The sequence below is a fragment of the Poecilia mexicana genome, unplaced genomic scaffold, assembly GCF_051168715.1.
Source record: "Poecilia mexicana isolate PSO_F unplaced genomic scaffold, ASM5116871v1 scaffold_16, whole genome shotgun sequence".
NCBI classification, from domain to species: Eukaryota; Metazoa; Chordata; class Actinopteri; order Cyprinodontiformes; family Poeciliidae; genus Poecilia; species Poecilia mexicana.
The window spans coordinates 5,089,101-5,100,086 of NW_028263385.1; positions in this window are offsets into that span (position 1 = coordinate 5,089,101).

The window sequence follows — 10,986 nt, forward strand, 5'->3', positions numbered from 1 at the left end:
CACTTGTGAGTACTGTTATCAGTATTGTATAGATTAATGCAGAGGGATAACCATGTGTGACTGTCTGCTGTGCTGTGTGAGCCTGAGCTGAGGAGTGTTCCTCTTTTCTGTTGGTGGAGATGGGACCCATCCATCAGCTGAAGGAGCAGAATAACCAAGAGTGACATTCAATTACAGTATGCAAATGTGTGTTCTTTATTTATTTATCAAGGCTTCACCAATCATTTACTCAATTAACTATTTTGGACATGCACTATCATGAGGAGATTGCAATATGCTTTCCAGTAACAACCAATAATGAAATGTATTATTAGCAATAACATTAATGGAACAAGTGAAGTGAGACTCCTCATCACCGTTGGATGAATGACAAATTAACTACAATAAAGGGAAAAATATACAACAAGGACTTGCAACATGATACCTGTTTGACATTTAGGGCCCTATATACAAAGATTGCAAATTAGGAGCAAAACAAAAAAAAAATCCATGTGCAATAAGTGGGCATGTCACACGCAATCTACAAATATGCACATGTTATTGATTGGATGCGCGAAAGTGGTGCAGACCTCCTCTTTTCATGAGGATTTTGCATGTGCTACTAGCTGTCACCATGGAGGGTGTTGGAAAGTAGAATGGCCATAAAATAATCATAAAGTGGAAAGTTATTATGCTGGAACTATGAAAAGAAAAACATCAATAATACATTTCATGTAAATAGATTTATGATGTGGTACAATGCAACAGTGATTAATCAAAATAAATCTGAAAACAGCTGATTTAACACCAGTAACAGTCCACCTGAACCAATCCTTTCCAATGTGTTTCCTGGCAAAAAAAAAAAAAAAAAAAAAAAAGATCTTTGCTTTCCTCACTGTCATCCTGCCCCAAAGCCAAAAATGAACAATGTGAATAATGAAAGCCCTGATCTTGAAGTCTACCTGCATCTCCACAGTGTCTGAGTGGCTCCATTACAGAATGAAAAGTGAATCTCTTTTGTTGCTTCCAGATTTGCCCATTATTAAGGAAACCCATTAAACGACAGAAGGTGACTTTTCCTTTCACAACAATGACACATGAAAAGCGACCACTGTCGGGGTGGAGATGGAAGCAACTGATGGGGCTTGGGAGGGGGTTCTGACCCAAGAGGAAAGGGGTTATTGATTGACTGAGCCAGCACTGCGTCCTGTGCTCTCTGTCAATCACCTGTAGACCCGTTTCTTTGCTGCTCTTTTTTCTTCTGGCCACGAGTGAACTGTTGTTTCCCAAATGCTACTGTGTCCTAATTTAACTTCATTACTGTGTGGCTGACATCTAGGCAACAAGGGGGGAATAAACTGTATCTTTCAACCCCGCATGTTTGCAATCCACTGGATGAGCGACCTTTTCTATCGCCATCCATCCACAGCTCTCCTCATCTTCTCTTTGCCTTCATTCGAGTTCCCTGTGGTTAGTCTGTCACTGTCTTTCTTATCCTTGTGCCCTCCCCATGGTGCCCACAAATGCAGCTCAGCAGCATTGATAATGGCCTGACAGACCACAGTGGTGGGCTTGCATCGGCTCCTCAGCCCCATCCATTCTTCCTCAAACCTGACGCCTTGCCTTTGTCACCAAGGTCACCTTGCTGCCTGTCGGCTCAGTGAGAGAGGCTGTCAGGCTGAAAATGGGAGCCATTCACCTGCCTCCTTTAGTCTTTCTACTGAGGCTGCTTACCCTTAGTGTGTTCAGACTGTGTGAGTTGGTTGTAGACCAAGTAACAAATGACATATCTTAAAACAACTTCAATCCAAAGGGCAAAGTGAGCAATTCCACAAACTTTTAGGCTATCATCATGTTTGCACAGTGCAGCTATTTGAAGAGAGACAGATGATTATTTACATGGAAAACAGAGGTAGCAGGCAGTTTGGCTCAAGGACTGCTATAAAGTCGTGACATGCATCTTAACATAACATAAATCCAAGTTTAATCATGTTTTCTGCTAGTCAGAAAATCAGAGGCCCAGAATTAGGGGTAGGGTTACGGTAAACGTTTTCTTGTTGACAATACTATTCAGATTTTCTCAGTTAACATTATTTATTCTTATTTTATTTATTGAAATACTAAATTAACATATTCACTACCTGATCTCATTCACTGTGTGTGTGCAAGATTGAAATGAGATACTTATCAGATTGACTTTGGCACCAGTACTCATTGTTCTATTATTGCTTCTGACAAGGTGATGATATAAATGTTTCTAAGAGTGCTGACTAGAGTGCTGAATATGTACTTTAGGAACGAGGCACTAAATGTTGCTTGTATAGCTCTAACCAATACAACAGCTTATGTTAATATGTGCACATGAATAAATCAGCACTTAAAAATCTCCAACTCTATCATATAAAGTTTTATATTTTTTTATTTATTTTACCACATTTTGTAAGTCACTTCAAAATTAGACAAATGTAACGTAGGTAAATGCAAAATAATCAAGTGATACTTTTCCATATCAGGGCTAAAATTTGCATTTGGCTCATTCTTGTTTGCTGAATGATTTTCCTTCATTAGCTTCTTGTTTAAGGTTATGGTACATAATCTCAAAAGTCCAAACTCTAATTAGACTACCAACTCCTGCTGGTCAAGGGTGTGGGTGGTGAAGTCAACCTCAACTTTTCAAATATGTTAAATCATGACTTACTTATTCACAAAGTTTGTGCTTGTTTCATTATCTTTTTCCATAAAATACAGAAAAAAGAAAAAAAAAGAAAAAAATCTTTATTTGATACCTGCATTTTGTATTTATCCAGGTTATCTTTGTCTAAGACCAAAATAACTTGATTTGAAACATTTAAGGGGTGCAAAATAACTCCTGGCGGGGGGTGATCATATTTTTAAAAATAATGTATGATCTGGGTTTTAATTTAAACATATTGATTGAAGCAAGTTCTTTACTCTAACCTAAAACATATTAGTTCCTTTCGCTGATATTCCATCCTGTAATAATTGAGCAGCTGGCTCTCCTGACCTGTATCATTCATTTCTGTAGCTGCTTTTTAGTTTCACCAGTATAGAGGTTTAAACACTAGACATTTCCATCCAATATGTGTCTGAGAACCTCAGGAGATCTCTATGCACAACATTCAGTTGAATTTCAAACCTAACAACACTCTCAGACAGACTGGTTCACCCACAAGGATACAAAACAGCCAAACACAGGCTTAGAGTGCCTGTACATACAGTAAAGTGCTTCAAAAAGTGTTTGAAACTCTATGCTGGAGAAGCTAGCCAGTAGCTACAAAAATGCATGGTACTATATAGAAGAGCAAGCGCATCAGGTCAAGAGTGGTTCAGTGGTTCATGCAGTGCTATTTTATTAATCTTAACTTGTATCAACAACCAAATCAGAAAAAATTACAGGAGAGGGATATATCAGACCTCCCAGTCCCTCAAACCCATTAATTCAGAAAACCTAGTCAAAGCCTGACTAAATTGTTTTCCATCACAGCAGAACGCTCCTCAGCTGGTGAAGATTAGATGCAACTGATTATCCCCAGAAGAAAAGCAGGACAGGATGTCCTCTGAACACTGACCGTATCGTGATTTTCCCAGTCTCTTGGAACTTGTCATTAACCCAGTTCCTCCTGTTGGTCAGTTCAACATTATTCTCTCCACCTTTTGCTTTAGTTCACTTATATTCACTACTGTCTCCAGAAACCATCATGAGGAGATCTCATTTTTTGTTTTTACAAGACTTTCTTGTTTTCTTTAGTTGCCCCTGGCCACAAAAACATAACCCAGATATGAACTGGTCTGACTCACATAGTGCATCCTGCAGTCCATATACAGTAAGTGAGACTCAAATCCTGATCTCTCTCAAGTTCCACCAGAATGACATGATCTTCAATGTGTTTTTAGTCATTACTGCCACATGGTCTTTATGACTGCGCTATTGATCTTCTTCCAGGTGTCATTCACTGAACTGCTGTCAAACTCAATTCTGTGAATAGTTTGAACAATCAACTATATCCACACCAGAAAGCCCACTCTGTTAATATCAGTTCATTATTAATCATTATCATCATAACTATGATTAACATTTCATTTCTTATGTTTCAAAAGCAACTCAACATGTGGGTTTTTAATGTAGAGCTAAAGGAATTCAGTGTTTCAGCTATTTTGCAGTTTTCTGGAAGTTTGTTTCAGATTTGTGGCGCATAAAAGCTGAATGCTAGTACCATCCTGGAACCCAGTACCAAAATGTGCAGAACATATGAACATAAAATAGTAAATCATTCTCATGTCAGTGCATATTGCAAAACAATGATCTGAAAGAGATTCAGACCATCAAGACTAGCAGTGTCTTTCAGAAACATCTGACATGTAACAAGCCAAAGAATTGCAGGACAGTCCAGTGGGTCAATGATGTATATATGGTGGTTTAAAGAATGACTTATGAGCTTTGAATTACCAGTTTTACTTTAACTGAAGAAGCAATTTGGACAAAAAAAAAACAACAACAAAATAATCATGTTTACATATAAAAGACCTGTATTATTTTTTTTTCTGAAATCTCTTAGCTACATTTGACTAATCAAGAGATTTTAATTAGGTTATAATTCTAACTTAAGTACTAAAAAGCAAATGTTGGAATAGTTGTCCACTTGTGCCCTTTTGAAGACCAGAAGTTTTCTTCTTTTAAATCACATCTTTTCAAGTCTGTTGAACTTTTTCTTTCCATGTCGTTACTGCTCTCCTATGATTCATCACATATTTCACTCAGCAGTGACTTGGTCATATCCTACTGATTCATATGTTAATAAGTTTCTAAGACAACCCCCCATGGCTCGCAGGCAGAGCTTGAAATATTCCTTTCATTTTTCTCCTTCATTCGCAGCAACAGCACTCGCTGTGAAAAGCAGAGCTTTATCACTCCTCCAGCCCACCGGATTTTGTTGACCTATCTTGTTTTTTCCCCTGCAGTGGGAAAGGCATTTCTGGGATAAACAATCCACTGAAATGTCACCAGATTCCATGGAGTCCAAGAGAACTGTGCCGTCAAGCTGGAGGGACAGTCGCGTTGTCATCAGCCATTAGGCAGAATTTCATGTCTTATTATGGTGCGACAACAATGTATAAGACCAAAAATATCATTCTCAAATGGTGGGCAATGAGACATTTCATATTGATGCTCTAAAGGGAACATCACAACACCGCCTAATTCCCTAAATTCATAAATATAATGAAGAGACACTTTTGTGCAAACTGCAGTGGTGGTTATGTTGTTTAAATGATGTCAAGACAAGTCCTCTTTCATTCTTTTTTATTATTTTTATTTATTTTGCAGAAAAATAATCTCAAACTGAAACCTGTAAATAAAATATCAACCTTTAAGTAACTATTTAGCAGGATACAAAAATACTGTTTTCAGATTCTTTTTTCAAAATCCCTTGTGTCACACATGCTGGCATCCTTACATTTAACACTTTGAACAACTCCAAGTTGCCAAAAGAAAAGCACTTACTCATGTCCTCTGACTTTTCACAGTGTTTTTTGTTACAGAGAAGAGGATCTTTGACCATTCCTCTTTGCACATTCTCTGAAAATCATCCAGAGTTACAGGTTTTCACTCACGCACTCCTTTCTTCTGTTCACCTCACATATTTTTAAAAGGATTAAGGTCTGTGGACTTGGATGACCTCAGAAGGTGTTTTTATGTTTTTTTTTTGTTTGTTTGTTTTAGGAAACATTTCTGATTAAAAATGTCTAGGAGGTTTAAGTATAAGATACATTACTGTCATCATGTTGTTCAATTAATTTGTGATGCAGAGAAACTCCACCTGCAAAAGAATATTAACAATCTATGCCTTCTTGTTTCCCTGTAGTATTAATATGATCTGATGCAAAGGGTCATTTCTATTGGTCACTCTCCAAACTAGGAAATAAAAGAGAACAATCCATTCAAGTAAAGCAGATTAAGGTTCAATAAGGTTTTATAGCATAGTTTTTTTTATTTTTTTTATCATAGTCTAGTTTTGTGTGTGGCACTAATGGGAAAAAAAAGTACTGGTTGTCTGTGTGGTACTAACAGAACGCTACAAATGGAAACTAATGGTAACCTCAATGGTACTTACTTGATTTTCTTGGAAAGTTCTTTTTTTCCAAGAATATGATAAATATTTTGTATTTGCAACGTTGTTTGTTGAGTTTTGTAACCTTGTTGGAATTTCTGCTTTGTGTGTGTGTTTAATTAAATTTCTACAACACAAGTAAGTGTGCAATTTTTTTAATTTAGCATATTTTACAAGGTGAGTACCTAATTTTAAACAGAATATACTCACACATAATACAAATAATGATGTCCCTTGAATAGAAAGCAACCTGATGTTCAGACCAAGAGGCAGGAGGTGGCCTGTAAATGAGTTTTACCCCTTTAATTTCCTGCTGGTTTACTGGTAGATCTCTCTATCTGTGTATGGTAAACCCATTGGTGTGCAGTGCACTGGGGTATTTTATCATCTGCTGTAGCCATCCCAAAGCAACAGAGCAACTGGTCCTCATGGTGAGAGACTGTCGGATTCTCACTGCAAACCAAATGAGGCTTTAAATGGGGCTCTGCACATTCTCCGTGCATGTAATTGTAGCCCATCGTTAACCTTCCAATACAGTTTTTATGCTAACTATTCTGTCCCAGTGCAATTTGGGAATCCAAAAGGAAAATTAATGAGGATGTTTGAATTCACAGAATGCCCATCTGGCTAGATGAAGAACAAAGGTTTTACACAAAACAATGGGTTATAGCTTAGAGAGTCGTCTGGTCTTTGAAGTTTTTAAGCAATTTTGAGGAGTACAGATGTTAAAATACTTAATGAATTTAATCACCTTTTATTGATAGATGGATCTTAGACTTCCATTTTTCTTTAGGTGCCTCCAATACGCTTTCCTTTGGGATTTTGATTTGAGTTGATTGAAACCATCTAAGTCTTCCCATATGAGCTTTTTTCTGAGGATACCCAATAATAATGTAACATCAAGTTTATAAACACTCATTATCCGCATGATAATAATTTTTTTCTGCTGGTTTTTAGATACAGCAGGGAAATAAGAATGGAAAATCATCCCAAACAACTTAAAACTGCTTCTGAAATGACAAAAGAAGATTAACTACTGAAATGGACATTAATTAAGCTACAAGAAATTCTAGAAATTTTTTCTTTCATGAATGATATTAGAAAAAAAACCCTTCAAATAATAATAAAAAAACACAACATTTGATAGATTTGTGTTCCTTATTTGATGGATTAAAGTTGAACCTTTCTGATGGTTCCTCTTTGGGAAAAGTTTAAGTTTGAGAGTGTAACAGAAAAGCAAAATCATAATAATAATAATAATAATAATAATAAACAAGCTGGAAGAATTTGATATTTAGTGTAAACTGAAAATGGTGACACACTTTTTTCTCATACTTTTACCTGTTGCTTGAAAAAGTCAAATTGTTATATTTTTAAATGCATCTAATTCTGATGTTTAAAGTTCAATGCCTGCAGCTGAAAATAAACAAGAAAGCAAAATATTTAAAACGTAGCTGTGTCTGCGCAAATCTCCCTTGACTATTAACTTTAAACAAAAGAAACGTAAAAGGAAAGAAAAAGTCAACATCCATGCCCTTTGTGGTTAACATTGATATAATTACCACTTAATTACCTCGGTTTGGCTGCATGACTCTCTTCATGTCTATCACTCTGGAGTTTTTAAAATGTCCCGTTGGAGTAACTGTTAAAGCTGTTATGTTTGCCAGTAGCCCTGTCAGTCTGTTTTAATATTCAATACATGACTGCTAATGTTAAAATACACAATAGAGCGGTTGCAATTCAACACATGCCGCTTAAATCCTGCAGCGATGTTCCTGTTGACTTTACTCCACTGTTGGCGTTGTCCTTGAAGTTAAGTCCTGTTTTTGTTTTTTTCTTTCATGCAGTCTCGGTCTGGCTGCAGCTTCACTGCCCTTAGTGACTAAGTGGTCAGAGGTGGGGTTAGTTTTATCTGAGGTCACCTCTCCACTATCTCAGCCTTGTGTTCCTCAGAGAAATGTTTGGATCTTGCAAAGAGCTACTCTACAGTTTTGATTAAAGCTCGCTCCTCCTTCACAGCTTCTCCTGGAGGGGAGAGGATAAACTGTCAGGATAAAAAGTAGCATTGTCCAAGGTTGGCAACAATGAATCTCATCAGACATACATGAACAGACTAAGCAAAGAATAACTGGATTTTCTTTCCACTATAACCCTGCAGCTACAACTGTGATCGAAATGGTGACCTTGATGCAGGGGCATTGACTGCTGAGTTTGGTGAGTGTATTTTAAGCTGCAGGACTATTTCTAAATGCCACGCTCAGATGCCAATCACACTGAAAATCAACTGAATTGCTATTCGAACAGCATAATGACTTGGTATTTGGATAAACCTTCCTTTTTTTAGACAATTGAAAATGCTGTAAGTTGAAGATGAAAATGGGGGTAATTCTCAACAAAACTTGGTCTGTATTTAAATCTTGAAGGGTCTCTGCAAGTAATTTTCACCTAGCGTGTAAAAGAAGGGAAAAAGCTGTTTTTCTGTTACTGCAGGAGATTGTAGATCTAAAGTATGAACCCCCTTAATGCTGGTACAGCCAAGTTGCCAGTTTCACCAAATGGATGTGTTTAGTTCTGTACCTCTTTTTCCTCTAAAATTACGGCTAATATTTTATGATTTAAAAAAAACATGCTCATTAACATCTGTGCATATATGAAACACAAAATAGTAAAATTGTGGCATAAGTCATAATCATGAGTGACACCTTCTGAAAGTGTTCATGTTCCTTGGTTTTTTTTACAAATACTGTCTAAAATGAGGTGTGCATCTGAACGTTCTGACCCCGATCTTTTGGTAAATGTCTCTACCATCTTTGCAGACATACATTTTACTTCAGCCTTCTGTGCAAAGTAAGCTAACTCCATCTGTGAACAACAATTTTCACATTTTCGTATTTACTTTTAGGACTGGACTTTGAATAGACCATTTAATCAAATGGATATACCTTTTCAAGATCATTCTTATGCTTTATATTTAATGTTTAATGCTCTGCTGGAACCTTTTATTCATTTTACCAGTAACTGATCAGCTTTCTTCTCCCTGCTAAAGAGGAATATTTGCACATAATGCTGCTGCCAGCAAGTTTCACCATGTGGATGCTGTGCTCAGAGTGATTATGCCACATGTAGCTACTTGTATTGAGGTAAAAAGTTCAACCTTGGTCTCATCTGGCCAGAGCACTTTCTCCCATATCGACTATGTCCCTGTTGTGTCTTGTGGCAAATAGGACCGTCAAAAACTTTATTTCAATAATGACTTTCTTCTTGCCATTCTTCAAAAACCACAAAGACTTTTGGGATTTCCAACTCATATTTGTACTGTCAAGATTCTCTCACCCAAGATGTGGATGTCTGCAGCTCCTCTGGAGTTAACATTTGCCTTTTAGCTTATTACTGCTCTCTTTGTCCAGCCTGTCAGCTTAGATGGCTGGGTATGTTTTAGTTTGTGACTGTGGTGAACATGTTCCCTTTCCAGTTGATCGATTGAGAGGAATGACTTTTACCAGTTCTTCAACTTATGAAGGCAACTGGTTGCACTTTGTTTTATTTTGAGTATTAAGCCTTCTCTGCAGTGCCCAAACTGACAGCTTTTATCTATTTCCAACTTCCATGTAAGAAATCCTCAGAGCCTAGAAACAAACCCAGTGTATTCAATGAATCCGATCCAGGTGAAGCTTGAAAACTAATTTTTACCACCAAAATTTTATTAGTCTTATGCAATGACCTCACTTCCTTGTTAAATTATTATGTTTTCATTGATTTCATCCTTTGTGTTCTTATTGTTTTACGAGACTATTTTAATAGCTATGGTTTTGTTGAATCATTGCTCTGCAGCACTGGTGCAACTTTTGTCTGTTTTAGTGTCTGTTTGTATGAAATTGACATGAGCCGTCTGAATTGCTTTTAATTCACAAGCACTGGCATTAGATGAATTAGTCTGTGTCTCACAGCATCCCTGAAATATGAGTCACTGCAGAGAAATGAGCCTTTTTCTGGTCCTTTATGGATTGCCGGTCTTTACCACTCTAAATGCTGTTTCTGCCGCATATCTTTTAAGTTAATTAAATGCCAATGGTAAATAGTTTTAGTTTACCAATGATAAATGATCTCAGCACGTAAGCCGTTTACAAAGCCAAGGCTTTGGGTCGCTCAATACAGTGAGGGAAGCTTTTCTTGAACAGTACCCAGCATCTAAATGGCCAGTCTGGTCGAGTGCATCATTCCCATGTCAAGGAACAAACAAATAAGATGAAGTGCTTTCTCAAAGTCAATGTAAAGGACAACCACACTGGCTCCCAACAAACAATGATAGATGAGCAATACATGATGGTCTGGGCCACGAATGGAGGGAGTGTTCAATTAGTGGGAGCAGAAATGGCAGTTTAACGGTATGGCGAGAGAAGCTGGCAGGCATTAAGAGACGCTAAATTGAAAACGCATACATCTCAGAAAGCTGACAAGCTCATTCCCTTGCCCAAATTGGTCGCAAATTTATGGTTTTCCATAAATGTTCATGTTTTGACACCTCATATTTCAATCTTAAAAATGAATGGGAATAAAGTACAAACGGCACTTTTTTTTTAACTAAGTTTTGGGTGGCCCTCTGGGAAGAATTTGCTCTAAAGAAGGTGAACTCAGCCACACACTCCACTTCTACACTTTTCTACACTTTACCATTCAGCTGCTGGATTTGTGGGACACTGAAGGCTATGTGCCAAGATATTGTGAAGAGTAACACCTTTAACAGCACTCTGAGCGGAACTCATGAATATTTATGCACTGATTAGGTGCCTTGATTTATCAAGCTGTTACAAAAAGGAATGATGGGTTTTAAGAAGTTGAGGCACCTTCTGGGACAAAGGTATGGGACTTTTAACAAAGA